At 35.7% G+C, this 17,627-nt stretch overlaps 1 long non-coding RNA gene and 1 other non-coding gene across 2 annotated transcripts; one reads left to right on the forward strand and one right to left on the reverse strand.

Annotated features, from left to right (window-relative positions):
- Positions 1-756: 756 nt before the first annotated feature.
- On the reverse strand, positions 757-17,389 carry LOC145795419 (uncharacterized). The gene is made up of 3 exons (XR_014336353.1): positions 16,878-17,389; positions 1,956-2,014; positions 757-1,084 (listed from the first exon to the last, which is right to left on the reverse strand). It is a non-coding gene; the product is annotated as an uncharacterized LOC145795419 (long non-coding RNA).
- Positions 3,248-3,386, forward strand: LOC114315569 (small nucleolar RNA Z247). Its single transcript, XR_003647843.2, has one exon. It is a non-coding gene; the product is annotated as a small nucleolar RNA Z247 (small nucleolar RNA).
- Positions 17,390-17,627: the final 238 nt, after the last annotated feature.

The following is a 17,627-nucleotide window of genomic DNA, read 5'->3' on the forward strand; positions in this document are numbered from 1 at the left end:
ATTCAAAATTGATCAAATTGATCACCATAGCATTACTGTCCTTTCTATTTGTACCAAAGGCAAAAATGAATTTTTTTTACAATAGTAAATAAATATTAATTTTCTTCTCAATTTCGTAATCGGAAAAAAATAATTCCACATTATGTGAGCTGGTGTAACGATGTAGACATGTGCATGCTGTTTGCTTGCGTGCACACGTGCATGTTATTTTCTTGTGTGCTTAAAGAATTTGTCATCATGTGAAATTTCTTCAGCCCTTCACCTCTCCATCCTTCTTTGAATTATTTTAAGAATAAAATTTGTAATTTCAATTAATAGCTTCTCAGTCTCAAGTTGTAAACATTTTTGTTAATCTATATCAATTTCATAAGAGATCGCCCACTCTTTAACCAAACTAAACCCGATGAGGCTTATATTTACCAATGTAGCATTGTACCCTCAACACATTACAACCAATTATATAACATCCATAATATTTTAACTATGTAGTTATTCAATTTTTATGAGACGCCCCCAATAAATGAATAAGGGATGATAAATTAAGCGAATTGTCCTTCAAAAAGATCTAAATCATTTTATCCAATTAATAAACTAATTTATAATGTATCAAGAACAAGCAAAACAAGATTAGAAAGTTAATTACCAATCTTAATCAGTATGTCAAGCAAGGTTTTAATTACCTATTCAATTTGCAATCAAGCATCGTACTGTTTAACGCATCACAACTAATTATATAATATCTCAAAAGTATAAACATTTCTAAGAAAGTGATGTGTCTGTGTCAGACACCAATATTCGTTAGATACTTCTTGATACATGTATAACACTAATCAAAATGTATTAAATTTGTTTTTTAAGACCATGACACTTGAAAGACACACGTGTATATCGAATAGATACACGTGAAACACATTATATATTGAACAAAATAAATTAAGATACCATAATAAAACAAAAAAATTTAAATTTATAAAAATTAAGATCGTATTATGTTTTTATTATCTTTAGATGGGCAGGAAAAGAAGCTGTTCAGAATGTCATTGCTTGCAGCGCCAAAGATGACAGCAACGGTAGCAATAACAGCCTGCACATAATAAGCAGCATCACTGAGTCATAGCTGAGTTAGGGGGGTAAAGAATATTTTATTTTATTTTTTTGGTCAGCAACAAAGTAATTTTACCGAGTAAAAAGCCAAGAAATATAAAAAGAGTTAAACTAAGATCAATAAAAAGGACAAAATAAAAATATCACCAAAATGACACAAAGACAAGAAATATAAAAAGAGTTAAACTAAGATTTCAACTAAAAGTAAGGGGGTGAAGAATATAAAAAAACTAGAAAAATGTTTGGTGGTCGGAATTCTGTGGCTCAAATGGCTCGAATATGTCAAAACGACGTCGTTTTGCACCCAAAACAAAGTCGTTTTGCTTTGGATGTTTCGAGCCATGTATTTTCGGGCCACCAACCATTGCTGAAAAAACTAAGGCAGTGGTTGGTAGAGTTTTAGAATTATGATTTGAGAATATAATTATATTTTGAGTTAGTGAGTTTTGGAATTATAATTTGAGTGTGAAAATTTTGTTTGATTATGAGTTTTGAAAAAAGTTTTAAATTGAGTTTGAAATTTTTGATGTGACATGTGATATTTGATTCAAAAATTTATAACTCATAACCAAACACACAATCCAAAATTCTATTCAAAGCTCATAAAAAATTTTAAAAAAAATTCCGAAAATATTTTTTTTTTCAAATATAAGAATAACAGGTGCAAAAAAAAAAAAAAAAAAAAAAAACACGAACACTGTTCTGGTCAATCGGCCAAACGTCTGGGGGATGCCCGGGGAGGATGACCGGGTAGACGTGTTTTCAAAAGTGGCTATAGAATCAATTTTTGAAAACTCTAACCAAACACCACACTCAAACCAAGTGGTAGAATTGAGTTTTAAAAGCCTCACCAAAGAGTCTATTTACTGTTTAGTTGACGGTAATGCCTTCTTCCCATTTCCCTGCATCTCTGCATAGAGAAAAAATATATTATCAAAATCCAACACGCCCTCTCACATAGAGACGGATGCACAATTATAACACTGGGTCAAAGTATATGACTCCTAATCGAAAAATTTGTTGAAAAATTTAAAATGCAATACTAATATAAAAAAATCAAAAATATTATCATCAACTAAACATCGTTTATCAACATAGTTTGACTACAAAATTATGATCATATTCTATTGATTGTATTAACTACAATAATAAATAATAAATAACTATTGCAATAAATGAAAAAAATATAAATGACACAACTCACATATTAAATGAAAGAGTATGATAAGATATCTGAGCCATAAACACAGGGCAGAGCATAGACACAGGGCAGCCTCAGCAGCAGTCAAAGCTGCAGCCGCAGCCTGCAGTAGCCAAGGCTGCAGCCTTAGCCATAACCAAAGACACAGCAGCTGCAGCTCAAGCCACACATGACAAGGCTGCAGTATGATGAAGCCTCCGTTGACTCTCCTCAGAGCAAGTTGTCAGTTTGTTAGAACTATAGTTGGATGCAAGTAGTTATGGTTAGGTTAGGTAGTTAGTAATTATGGTTAAGCAATTGTATCACATGTATATAATGTACTAGAACCCTCTGTAACTGAATCCCAGTTTCTTTATGGTATCAAAGCTCTAAAGCTCCTACAAGCAAAGGTCCTTTAATGGCTATTCCAAACCCTAACCTCCCTAACCTCACAACAGCAACAGCAATCTCCATGGCTTCAAGTTCCTCATCTTCTTTACCTGCAAATCTGACAACACTAATCTCTAATCTCAATGCTCTTGTTACAACCATGCTTGATTCAACAAATTACATTGTTTGAAAGAGTCAATTGCATAATATCCTAAAAGCTACGAAGCTTCTTGGATATATTGATGGATCAGAGGTATGTCCACCCTCAGTGTAGTTGGTTCCAACAATAATGAAGTTCAGAATCCTGAACATACACCGTGGATCACAATTGATGCCCATTTTTTGAGCTGTATAACAGCAACATTATCACCATCTGTTTACACATCTGTGATTCAGTGTCAATCTAGTTCTGAGGTCTGGAATGTTCTTGCAAAGAGATTCACATCTCTTTCCAGATCTCATATTCATTAGTTAAAGAACGAACTCAGTCGAATTACTAAAAAAGGTTGAACAATGGAAGATTACTTGAGTCAATTCAAATACATTTCAGGTCAGCTTTCTTTAACTTCATCACATGTGGATGAAGAGGATTTGATCTTGTTAATTCTCAATGGTTTACCAGATGAATATAATGCTTTCAAAACCACAATTAGGGCCCGATATGCTCCTATTTCTCTGGAAGATTTGTCTGCTCCTCTGTTCTGAATCCATTCATGTTGAGTCTTCACTCAAACACACTCATGCTGCAGAAATTCCATTTGCTTATTCTGCTACTCGAGGCTAAAGAGGCTCCTCTTCTCGAGGCAGACGCTATTCCACAAGAGGTGGGGGAGGCTATAGAGGCTCTTGTCAAGGTTCTCAGACTACTCAGGTTAATCCCTTTCAAACAAGAGGAGGTCATCACTATCAAAGAGGTGGTAGGACAGGTCACAATACTAATTCTGTGATCTGTCAGATCTGTGGAAAAGCAAATCACACTGCCCTAGAATGCTGGTTCAGTTGGGACACATCTTATCAGACAGGTCAACACACTCCATCACAATAAGCCAAAGCCTATGTGGCTGCAACTCCAGCTATGACTTCACCATCATCTACTTCCTCATCTGCTTCAAATTGGTTCTTGGACTCTGCAGCCACAAGTCATATGACAAATGACCTGAGTAACTTGTCCACTTATCAACCTTATCAAGGATATAATCAGGTGGCTATTGGTGATGGTTCCACCTTGCCTATTTCACACGCTGGTAATGATTAACTTCCAACTCCTAAGTTTCCCTTTCATCTCACCAACATGCTTTGTGTTCCTTTCATTTCCCCAAACTTGCTTTCAGTTCATCAATTAGCAGTAGATAATCATTGTACCATTACTTTTGATGAACATTCTTTTGTTGCTCAGGACAAGACTATTCAGAAGGAGCTATATAGAGGTTCTTACTCTCATGGCCTCTATCCTCTTGCATCTTCTTCTACTTTTGTTGCAACTTCATCTCCAGTCTGCTTGTCTTGTTCCACAAGGCCTTCTTCTCCTGGTTCACTCAATGCTGCTACTAATTGGCATTTTAGACTTGGCCATCCTTCTTCCAGGAAGCTTCGTCATGTTCTTGCTTATAGTCATTTGTCTACTAATAAAACTTCTAGTCTATGTGAGCATTGTTGTGTTTCCAAAAGTCATAGACTACCTTTTAACTTTTCCAATTCAACTATTAATAAACCACTGGCTCTCATTCACACAGATCTATGGGGTCCTTTTTCAGCTTCTTGTTCAAGCTATAAATACTATGTTTTGTTCACAGATGATTTCAGTAAATTCACATGGCTTTTTCCTCTTCATTATGAGAGTGAAGTATTCACTAACTTTCTGGAATTTAAATCTTTTGTTGAAACACAATTCACTACCAAGTTACAAGTTCTAAGAAGTGACAATGGGGGTGAATATCTTAGTACTCAATTCCAGGAATTTCTCAAACTAAAAGGCATTGACCATTAATTAACTTGTAGGCATCACATTGAGACTACTATTACTCTTATGCATCAATCTTCATTGCCTTTGGTTTATTAGTTCAATGCTCTTGCCACCTCTGTGTTTTTAATCAATAGATTGCATACACTCAAACTTCAAAACAGTACTCCCTTTGAGGTTTTGTTTCATCAAAAACCTGATTATCAGTTCTTGAGAACTTTTGGCTGCAGGTGTTATCCTTGGCTTAAACCTTACAACTCCCTTAAACTTCAGCTTAGATCTGTTCCATGTGTGTTTATAGGGTATCAACCCTCTGTTAAAAGCTATAGATGTCTTGACCCAAGTACCAACAAAGTCTATGTATCTCGCCATGTTGTTTTTTGTGAGACCTTTTTAGTCTTCATCGTTCTCTTCTTCCGCATCAGCTTCCATCTTTCTCTACTTTATCTCATCTCACTACCTTACACAATTTTTTCTGGTCTACATCTCCTGTGCCTTCTCCTTTTTCTGCTCCAGTAACACCCATCTCCCCTACACCTGCTCCACTTGCGTCTGCAGCTTCTGCACTTGCAGCACCTGCATCTGCTATCTCTCCTGGCTTACCTCCTGTTCCTTCACATGCCCCTATTTCTTCTTCTTCACCTCAAATTCCAATTTCTTCTCTTTTTATAGATCTTCCTCATATTTCCTCTTCAAATTCTCGTTCCATGGTAACCATATACAAGGCCAAACTTCCTCTTGTGTCTTCCTCTACTTGTTTGTTGGCTTCTACTGATCATGTTGAACCTCAGTCTTATCAGGAAGTATCTACTTCTCCTGCTTGGCAAGCTGCTATGGTTGATGAATATCAAGCCTTGCAAAGACAAGGTACTTGGTCTTTAGTTCCACCTCCACCCACCAAGCAAGACATTGGCTGCAAATGGGTGTTTAGACTTAAGAGAAACTCAGATGGTTCTGTAGCTAGGCATAAAGCAAGATTAGTTGCTCAGGGTTTTCTTCAAACTAAAAGGGTGGACTATCATGAAACCTTTAGTCCTGTAGCTAAACAACCTACAATTAGGGTGCTTCTATGTCTTGCTCTACATCATCATTGGTCTATTAAGCAACTTGACATTTCAAATGCCTTTCTTCATGGAATGCTTGAATAAGAAGTCTATATGCAGCAACCCCAAGGTTTCATTGATACTTCTAATCCATCTCTTGTTTGTAAACTTCACAAAACTCTCTATGGCTTGAAGCAAGCTCCAAGAGCTTGGTTCTCTACATTCTCCTCTTTTTTTCTATCTCATGACTCTATTCCTAGTCATTGTGATTCTTCTTTATTAGTCAAGAAAACTCCTACTTCCATTACCATTCTTCTGGCCTATGTTGATGATATTCTTCTCACCGGTAGTGATCCTCTTTATATCTCCACTCTTATTCAACAAATGCATTTTTCTTTCTCTATGAAAGAGTTCGGATTTCTCAATTATATCTCCACTCTTCTTCTTCTTCAGGCTATGTTTTGTCTCAGCAAAAGTATGCCTTAGAAATCTTAGCTAAGGCTGGTATGAGTAATTGTAAGTCCTATGCTTCTCCCATGGCTACTAAGGTTGCTAACTCTGTTGTTGACGATCCTCCTTTCTCTCAGCCTAGTCTTTACAGAAGTTTAGTGGGAGCTCGTCAATATCTAACCATCACTATGCCAGATCTTAGTTTTACTGTTAATCATCTTTGTCAATTTTTGTAAAATCCTTTGCAAAGTCATTTTACAACAGTTAAGAGACTTCTCAGATATCTCAATGTAACGTTGAGTCGTGGCCTTCATTTTACCAATGGTCCTCTTTCTCTTAATGCTTTCTCAGATTCGGATTGGGCTAAAATTGTTATTGATAGAAGATCTACTACAGGGCATTGTGTATTTCTTGCTCCCAATCTTGTTTCTTGGTGTGCTAAAAAGCAGCCCACAATTTCAAGATCATCCTCAGAAGCAGAATATAGAGTTTAGCTCAAGTTTCTGCTAAGTGAAGCTTGGCATGCTTCTTGCTGAACTCCATACATCTGTTCCCACTCTCTAGTGTGTTAATTTGTCTGTCATAGCTTTGGCTCACAATCCAGTTTTTCATGCTAGGACCAAGCCCATTGAGGTTGACTATCATTATGTCAAAGAAAGAATGGCCGCCAAAAAGATTGTCATTTTTCATATTGCTTCTACTGATCAAATTGCAGATATTCTCACTAAACCTCTTTCAATCTCTAGGTTTCAGTATCTTCAAGGAAAATTTCAGGTCTTTCCATGTCCCCAAAGTTTGAGGGGGAATGATAAGATATCTGAGCTGAGCATAGACACAGGGCAGCTTCAGCAGCAGTCAAGGCTGCGGCCGCAGCCTGTAGTAGCCAAGGCTGCAACCTCAGCCATAGCCAAAGACACAGCAGCTGCAGCTCAAGCCACACATGACAAGGCTGCAGTATGACCTGCAGTATGAAGCCTTAGTCGACTCTCCTCAGAACTAGTTAGTTTGTTAGAACTATAGTTAGATGCATGTAGTTATGGTTAGGTTAGGTAGTTAGTAGTTATGGTTAAGCAATTGTATCACATGTATATAATGTACTAGAACCCTCTGTAACTGGTATTGAATGGAATGAATCTCACAGGTTCTTTAGAGTATACCCCAAAGTAAACATAAATAAGGACGGGGAGACTAATATTTGATAAAACTTGTTTAAAAAATTAGTTTAAAATTTAGTCATTATATTTAATTTGGGGGATGCAAGCCCTAACGTTTTGGGGTGCGAACCCCTATAATTTTGGTAATGTGAAATGTTAGGATTTTAAAATTTTCTTATTAATTACTGGTATAATATGAGGGGTTTTTTTTCTTCTAAATTTTTGGGAGTGAGGTCACTGCCTTCTGGATCCATCCTTGCTCTCAGGTAGTATGTGTTATGCTAAATATGAAATATAGAAAAGCTAACAAACAAATTGTTGGACAATCTTGTGTACTTGTGTGTGAAACCAATGATACACCAAAAATAATTCAAAAATTATACTGAAAATAATAACTTACGAAATGTAAAAATTCTGAAAATCCGCAAAGAATAGTAAATGATCGAGGCTTGTGTTTGCCACAGTGTTCTAAAGACTTAATTCGCCCCTCGCTCCTGTGCTCATGAGTTGAATAGACGTCCATATTTTAAGATACAACGATCAAGAACCTAGTAGAAGTAACACTTCAATCGTCGAGTTTGGTGAACGAACAAAGTGGTGTACTCTCTTTGACAGAAAGTAGAGAGTAGAATGGAGAGAAGACGAGTTGATTTTGAAGCAGAATGAATGCAACAGTGTTGTTATATAGGCAAACTCATGCTTTTTCGAAAGGCCACAATGACTATTGAGATTGAAAAGGCCTGTTCAATGGAAGAGGTGCAATAGAACAATCATGTCTGTTCTTAGAGTAGTGCGTTCGAATTATGCATCACACCCAATTCGGTTTTGACCAAATAAATAAACAATCACGGATTTATTTAAATAATAAATTTATTTTAATTTAAATAAACTTTGTCAAAAATTAATATACTATAAATGATTGACCCACATCCTGATTAATATACTATAAATGATTGACCCACATCCTGGCCCAGTTCAACTTGGGGTAGCGGTAGGTAAGGGCGGACATTCATCTACATAATAAGGGATTTTTTGTCTATCCAAGCCTGTCCCAGCCCTAACATCGGGCCTCTACATCTGTCCAAACTCAACCCAAAAAATAATTATAAATCCTAAACCCACCCATCGGGGTTATATGTCAAAAAAAAATTAAAACATTCCATAATTAAATTCAATCACACATGATATTTCTTAAATAAATTCAAACACACATCACTACAAATGTAAATTTTAATAAAATCAATAAAGATAAAGTATACATCTCAATAAAAAATATATCTTTTAATATATTATAATTAATTAATTAATTTAATAGCAGGTCGGGCTGGGTTGAAAATATAAATCCCAAATGCAGCCCATTAATATATGGGCTGAAAATGTTGGCCCAACCCGGCCTCATGGATTAAAACAACCTTCTCAAATCCTTAAAAAATAGGGTTAGGCCAAGTAGGTTGGATGGGCCAACGAGCTGCTGCCCACCCCTAACGGCAGGGTGCGTGTGTGGTGGACCACATTCGGTCTTCCCTCCTAATAAAACTTGCGGGGCTTTTGGGACCAGCACTTGTAGAACGGTCTAGTAAATGATGTCCTAGAGGAAGCTGGAGGTCCAAAAAAGGGTTTAATTGATTTAAAGAGTTGCCACCCGGTTACATGTCTCATGAAACTTTATATATGAATCCAAGGATAAGCATTAGTTCCATCATTACCAAGTGAAAATGAGTTCGGAAGCCAAGTTACTAATTATGAAGGTATTAAGTACCCATTTAACTTAACCATATGGTTAGTCTCTAGTTAGCTTGAATTTTTCTTTATAAACTAAAAATAAACTTACATGCATATTTACAGATATGAGCAAAAAGATAAATAATCAAAGCAATAAAAATAATTATTATTTGATAACAAGAAAGGAAGAGGGAAAAAAAATCATGACAAATCTTTTAGTTCAATAATGTAATAAAAAGAAAGATAATGAAGTAAACTTCCTAAATAACACAATACATGTGCAGAATAAAGGTAGCATGAAATCTTAATTTTAAAGGAAGCTCCTATCATGTTTCTAAGTGTTCAAACTACACTAATATGCTGGAAATTAAATAAAAAATAACAACATAAGGATCAAAACAGCGAGCAAATCATGGCTATAAAACACGAATTATAGGAAAATATGGATGGACCTATCTAAAGAAACGCATGGCATGTTTCATGGGCATATGATACAATTAGGAGTTTAAAACTATAATTTCCCGCAACTATTTCATGCTCGAACAGTAGGTATTCCAATGCTAAAAATCAAAGAAAATGTTGTGGCATGCAATTCAAAACTTCACTACTTACAAACTAAAGAAATGCTGAAAGGAAAAGCAAAATACGTAATTTTATGACAATCTAATGAACTTTAACATGGAAAATGCGTACTCCTCAAAGATACAAATCTTACATACACAAATAAAACTCTTCTAATAATACACCTAAAAGGCGATAAATGTGATTTTCTTGAATAACATGTGAGAAATGATTATTCTAAGCATTCATAATTATGCAATGACTATATTATGGCTAGCTAAGCATGAAAAACCAGTACATTTGTATTAAAATCTATCACTACATAATTAAGAGTCAAAACATGCATTTTCAAGCAACTATCTATGCATTTGGTTAAAGAAATGAACACCAAAGTTAATAAAAACTAGGAAAACAGTAAGTTATACCTATAGAAGCGTGATTGAAATAGCAACAAAGCCACCAGCCTTGTCCCTTTCAATATTCCTTCGGTTATGAATTTTTACTTGAAGATGACTAGCTTGATTTGAAGATTTGAACAAGATTTTCAATGTTTGGGAGTTGTAGAGTGTTTAAATACTGATTTAGGGGCTGAGATATAGATGATTTCAGAGGTTTGAGCAGATATTTACACAAGACTTTAGCAAGATGAAAAGAATTGAGATCTCCTTCCCTTACCAATTCTTAGCTCCAGTGTTTCTCAAAGCTCTCTCTATGATTCCTCTCTCCTCCCAACTAAAAAGAGGCCTCTATTTATAGAGTCAAAGGTCAGAGATGGTGGGGAAAGTCAACTAGATAAATCTTGGACCGATGTGCAAGGACATGCAAGTGCAGTTGCAGAATGGCACACACTAGTCACGATATGGTGCCTATCATATCATGATATGACACCCGCCATTTTGTGTCGACACGATATGGAGCATGCCATATCACATTATGGCACATGCCATATCGCGACAATACGACACGCGCCATGTCATAAAGCATGCCCAAAACTCAGTGTAGCATACAGAACTTAGTGCGGTATGTGTGAGGCCCTTGACTTTTGTAATTTCTTCTAAACCCTTATTTTAGAATTATTTCAATGAAAGCTCTCGAATTCTTGTTCTCTTGCAATTTTAACCCTAAAATTGGAAGTGACCACCGATCAAAAACGTGCAAACCCTAATCAATTCCGATAACTTAGGGATCATTTCTAATACCTTAATGATAATTAATTAACTTTTTGATTAAGGATTGGTCAACTGAAATCCTAGATTTCTGGTTCTCATTACATTCGTCGTTTAATTCGAAACAGAGAAACTTTAACCGAATTACACTTTCAAATCCTAATCCAATTAAATACTACACTTAAGTAAATGTTTCAAATAATAAAATTAAGCCCTAGCCCTCATAATTTAGTGAAATTATACTTGGACCCCAAGTAGTACCATAATATATATATATATATATATATATGTTTAAACTTGTAAACTTTGGTCATGGATTCTTAGGAAAGCTTTGAACATGGATTCTTAGGGATGCCTTCGACATGGATTCTCAGAGAAGCTTTGAACATAGATTTTTGAGGAAGCTTTAAACATAGATTTTGAAGGAAGCTTGGGAAAATCGTAGAGTAAGCTTGTGAAACCTATAAATACGTCACTCTCCCTCCACATTTTGGAAAAAAAGAAAACACTCATACACCACATTCACCCACAGCTGAAAGGAAAAGAGAGTAATGGAAAAAGCTTTGGTGGTGAAGGAAGGGAAGATAGAAGGAAAATCTTGTGCCACCATTTCATAAAAATTCATGTAAGCCACAACACAATCTCCTCTTCTATTTTCTTATTCAAATACATAGTTCTAGAGGACCGTTACTATCATTCCAGTTCTGATATTCTGTTGTTCCTGTGTGTGAAATGGATGGGTTGAGCCTTGAGTCTTCTCCTACTGGTATTCTCACTCAAGGGATGAAAGCTATGTTGTTCTCTCCATATCTCACACTAGTTCAAAGGCAAACCATCACTCTAAAAATCTAAGTACATTATTTAACATGTTTTAATCTCATAGGAAGTGAGAAATTTCCCTAAGTCGCCTTCTTTTCACTCAAACCTTCTTATATTTAATATTGTGCAAGAAGATAGATTTTTACAGCCTACTTTCAAAAATTCTAGAAAAATACAGAAAAATCTCCTTGACCTCATTTTTATGTCCAAATCTTCCTTTGAGTGTTAGTTTCCATGGAAAAAAGGTTTTATTGAAAAAGAGTGAGTGATTTGAGAGAAAATCCGTTTTTCGTAACAGCGGAAAAACCAAGACAGCTCTGGTGTATTTCTCAAATAAATAAAAATCTAGGAAAGGTATTCAAATTCTAAAATATGTTCCGAAAACTAGACAAAATTCTCTACACACCATAAGGAGGCCAAGTTCAGGAAAAATATGCATATGTCTCTTCAGAAAGTACCAAATTTGGAAATTTACTTTATTAGTGAGCTCATAGTTCTAGTTTCATGAATATGCTTGTAGCCATTTGTTCATGCATTAGTATGATTATCTACATGTGTTGCAATTATTTTTCATAATAATGATGCTATGATATTGTTCATGAATTATTGTCTCATGGCATGCGCTAGCCTTAACCAAATTTATCTAATTCAATGGGAATTAATAAGGATGGTATCAGATTTTCGATCACTAAGATAAATCTTATAAGATAATAACTTGTTGATTTCAATTATTGATTGGTGGGATGTGTTCCCTATTCGGGAGTTAAGTATTACACAAGTGTATGTTCAAACCCTAACGTGGCACGAGAGGTATTCTAGCTGCTTAACGGAATTGGGAGGTATAAGAGTGGCAGTGAAAGTCTCACACAGGGAGAGTATCCCTGGAAGCCCGTTCCCTTGTGGTAGACCATAATGTCACTACTCGGATATGTAACCTAGGTGCATGGGCATCATTGGTAATAGTGCGATATGCGACACATTGGTAATTGTGCGATATGCGGCGCATTGGTATTTGTTTAATCAATGGAGAGTCAGAATTGCCAGTGGCCAATGTGAGTGGTTGGGTAGGAACAACATTTCGCAGGGAATTGCCTAAAATTAACTTGATTGACTGTGATTCTTGAGAACTGAAATTTAATTTAAGCTTTGCTTGATTATTACTTCCACTATATATTATGATCATATTATTATTGTGTATTGGATTATAAAATGGGATGGGGTGTGTATGTGTTTACTGAGCATTCCAAACTCATGGCGTTTCATGCCAGATATCACGAAGACCTACCAAGATGAAGGAGAGCCAGAAACTTTCGAAGATTATTGGCTATTGTAGACATTAGCAGAGTGTCCTTTTGTTTAAAGTCCATTCCAAATTGTATTATTCTTTTGGAAATATAATGGAACTTCTGGTCTATGGCTAAGTATGACTTCGTAATTATTCACCTACTTATATATATTCATATATATTTGTACTTCTAAACTTCAACCTTTCCATCTACTGGTTGAGACCTTGTGAGATTTATGAAAAAGATAGGTTTATTATCTAAGGAGATTGAACATCGAAGGGAGGCTATATTGACTACTCTGATCTTTCCTGGAATCTTACTAGACTATTGACCAAAGAACTCATTAATGATATCTCCTTAACCTAAACACTTTTTTCTTTTTTTTTTTTTTTTTTTTTTTTGGGGGGGGGGGGTTATGTGCCATGCTTAGTCTAGTTTGCACCATGTTGGTCAAAACTCAGTATACGGGCATCATTCTGAGAAAAACTTGTGACTTTAGGGTTTTGTTATGTATTTTGAGCTTCTAAGGGTCAAAAATGAAATTTTAAGTCTTTGAGAGATAAAAAATAAAAAAAAAGGGTTGGGAAAGGGTGTTCAAGCCTTTTTCAATTGAAATCATCTTTTTTTAGCCATCAAAAAGGTGATCTTTCTCGATCTCTTCATTGGGAATACCACAAAGGCATCCAAGAATTAAAACAGGTCCAAATGGAAAGCATATAAGTACCAAAATGTCCATTTGTTGGATTCTGCATAAATTGACAAGTATGATTAACTGCAAAAGCCAAATTTGACCTTGTAATTGTTAAGTACTACAAAGCACTAAGCACACTTCCTTCTTTTTTTTTTATCGGCAAAATAAAAGTTTACTGATGAATTATGTAGTACAAGAAGTACAACAAATTACATCGAGAAATTCAAGAAAAAATATAATTGCTTAATAAGCACATTCTAAGTTAGAATATGCCCCAAGCAAATCAAGTAAGAATCCCAAACCAAGCTAAACGAAGTTGGCAAGACAACACTACCAAAACATTAAAATGAATACACCCAAAAACACAACTACACCCCTAAACTCAAGACTTTTGCAGCTAACCAAAGTAATAGAACACCAACAGACTAAACTCAAGATGAGCACCAAAAGGCCTTAATGGAGCAATCCACTGAAAAAAGAGGCAATAGCGACAGAGCAGTTGTCCAGCAAAGTCTTCTAATATGGACAAGTCCTTCCAAAATAATCTCTTAAGTTTGAAGCTTCCATGCCTAACTCTATTGCTTTCTAATTAATAAAGGCATGACACTCATCCAAAAAAAAAACCTCTTCGCTCACAAAATCTCAACATCATAAAATTGAATTGAAGCAAAACCACTATCAGCAGATTCATCAACAAGGAGAACCGGGCACTGATAAGAAAGACATCTAGGAAGGCTCCAAACGATGAACATAATACTATCAAGGCAGAAATTGAATATAACAACCGGTGGAGCCTACTCCATTACTCCACATATTGCTTGTGAATATTCTTCCAATCTTGGGTAGAACAAAAATGACCATTTCATCAATGAATTATCTTAAAACCAATTATGCCTTTGCTACATCTTAAACAACCATTCCTATCGCCAACTGTGAAGACTTCAAATAAATCCCTTCCAAAGTCCAAGGGGCAAAGAACATTTGATAAAGAGCACTAAGTTGAGACCAATTGAAAGCACTAAGTTTCACCAATTGACCCATCGAAGTTCACCAAAACACAAAGGAACCTTCGTGCAAGATGAAGTTTCTAAGAAATAAATTCCTTTGCAAAATAAAAGAGCCTTCGGCCTAAATTGAATGTAGACTACCAAATAGATCAACCTTTTACTAAATTTCCATAAAAAATCACCTTTTCCCAGAACAATCTTTTGGGAGAACACTACAACTAATTTCCTAGACATCACAAGCTTCCTAATTAATTTCCTTAGACCTCTCACCTTCCATGAAGGATAGTTGAGAATATAGCATTGAAGCACCAATATGAGAAAAGGGCACGACAGATATGAGTGAGGAATAAGGCTTGCACTCAACCATGCCAATCTTGGCAAGAAGTCATTGATATTTTCCAACTCTTTTATAGGAAACAAAGAGTGCATGTGAGTGAAAGAAGCAATATAGACTGAATCATTGTCAATGATGAGTATATCATCAACGTAAATGAGCATGATAATAATTGTAGTGGAAGTCTTTTCGCATAAAAAAAGAAGAATCATGGTTGCTGCTTTTTAAACCATTGAAAGAAGGAGAGAAGAAAGGATTGAAAACCAATCTCTAGGGGCCTGTTTAAGTCCATAAATGGCTTTGGTTTGCTTGTAAATAAGATGAGGATGAGCTTAATCAACCAAGCCCTGACTGAGACATGTAGACGTCCTCTTCCAAAATACCATGAAGAGGCATTGGAGATGTTCAGTTGCTTAATTTTCCACTGAAAGTAAAGAGCCAAACAAAAAGAATCGGATAGTAGGTTGCTTAGAAACACTTCTGCCTGGAAGAAAACTGGACCTGGAAACTAGAGGAGATGAAGCCTAAGCAATATGAAATTGAAAAAAAAAATGGAAGAAAGAATTGTAGAAAAAAATAAGAAGATGATAAGGGTAGAGAGGGGAACGTGGGAGAGGAAGACCAAAAGGTCTGCCGCTACTTCACAAAAGGAAAAGAAGAGCAAGAACTGGCAAAGGGAAAATGAAGTTCATAAAAAATTACATGCTTAGGGCTCTTTTGGCAATACCTTTATTAGTTTATTTGGGTTACATCATCTCTCTACTTCTCTACACGATTTTTCATAATAAATATAAAAATGAATTTATAAGCCATACCCAAAATAATCGTTAGACATATAAACCTTGCTAGTGGCAAGGTCTAAACACCTATAACCTTTAACAGAAAGCATCTACAATCAATGTTCTAAAAAGGATTCATTTCAATTGATTCAATATTAATACAGATTATAGGGATGAGACTATCTTGTATAAACACCAAAGTAAGTTATAGAACTCACTAACTAGGATTAATCTAACTCTTAACTATTTATCTTAACCAACTCCAGTTGTAACTAATTTGGTATTTCTATTACAACAGTTTTTGTTTCACTGGTTTTGTTAACTATCAAAGTTTTCAGTGATGTCTAAGAATGGTTTGTTGTGAATACTATGTAAGCTCTTGTAGCTTATTAGTTACTAAGGCCCCGTTTGGCACAGTTTATTTTCAACTTAAGTCAACTTATAGCTTAAAATAAGTTATTTTTGTCTGTTTAGTGTGGTTTAGTGGCCATGTTTGGTAGAGCTTATTTCTAACTTATTTCAGCTTTTAGCTTAATTTAAGCTATTTTAATGTGTTTGATTTAGCTTAACAATACAGATTATAGTTTTTTGTAAGTCAAAAATCAACTTATTCTTTGAGTGAGAGACGAGAAACTTAATTTATAAGTCAAAAATCAGTTTATGTTCACAGCTATAAGCTGTTAAGCTATAATCCATAATCACTTTCCCACAGCTCTATCAAACGGGGCCAATAGTATAGATTATAGCTTTTTATAAGTTGATTTTCAGCTTTTTCTTTGAGTATGGGGGGGCTGCTTTTCCATTTAGCTTAAACGGAAAGCTGAAAATTGAGGAACAAAATTACTTAAATGCCCCTCATCAATTTCAACTATTACGAAAAAACCAAGTATATATACTCCCTTTCTCAAAACACTGATCGTTTGCACACTGGAGAAAGAGAGAGAGGCGATTTCTGGCGTGTTAAGGCAATTGCCGGTGAACAAACCAGAGCTCTCTCTCACGAACCACTATCTCTTCTCTCTCTCTCTCTCTCTCTCTCTCACTCAGAGACAGAGAGGCGATTTCCGGCGAACAAACCAGGCGATTTCCGGCGAATACATTTGCTTAAAATACAAATTGTTCCTTGTAGGTATGGGTTCTATATGTACTTTTTTCATAAAAATAATGAGTGTGTAATATTTGAATTTTGGCATTTGAAAAGAAAACCCTAACGAAAGTTTGTGAGGATTACCGGAGTTTCAAGAACGCCCGGACAAACGCGTGCGAAAGGAGAACAGCAGCAACGGCAGGACAGATCATCCAGGAGAAAGGTAGAAACATACTTGTGATTGCGAAGAAGCCGATCGCCAGAGATAGGAAAAAGGCGTACTCAACATAGGGCGCCACACGTGGGGAGGAATGTTGTAGCAAGATGATAGCGATCGAACCAATCACGGCCATAGCAACCTCAACCATTTCTAGGGACATCTTGCAAGGGCTTCCCTAACTTCACAGAACAGAACTATAATTAATTTCAGAATTTTCAGAATCAAAAATGTATAAGACCTCTTTTTTTTTTCCACCCCTTTACTCCCCTCTCTCTCTTTCTTTCTCATTAGTTCGATTTTTTTTTTTTTTTTTTCTCTTATCCTCCGATCACCCCCTGCCAGCTGTATCTGGAGCGGTGAGATGGTGATTGGTCCATCACTCCTCTTTCAGAATCTTCTATTTCAGGTACTTAATGCTGCTTGAGTCCAAAAGTCCAGCCAACGGCCACGTCATTTGGGCAAAATGTACGCGTTCAGAATCTCTGTCTCACTAACAGGAATCAGTATCAAGGATTCTACTTGACTTCCTATTTGTTGAGTTATTGGATCTATTTTTAAGTTTAATTTTGATAATTTAAATTATTTATATTTTAAGATTTGTTGAGTATATTATATTTGTAAAAAATTAAATTGATCAGATATTAACAAGTGTGTGTTTGAAAAACTAAGACTCC

This window comes from Camellia sinensis, chromosome 7, assembly GCF_055761805.1.
Source record: "Camellia sinensis isolate YWXY chromosome 7, ASM5576180v1, whole genome shotgun sequence".
Lineage (NCBI taxonomy): Eukaryota > Viridiplantae > Streptophyta > Magnoliopsida > Ericales > Theaceae > Camellia > Camellia sinensis.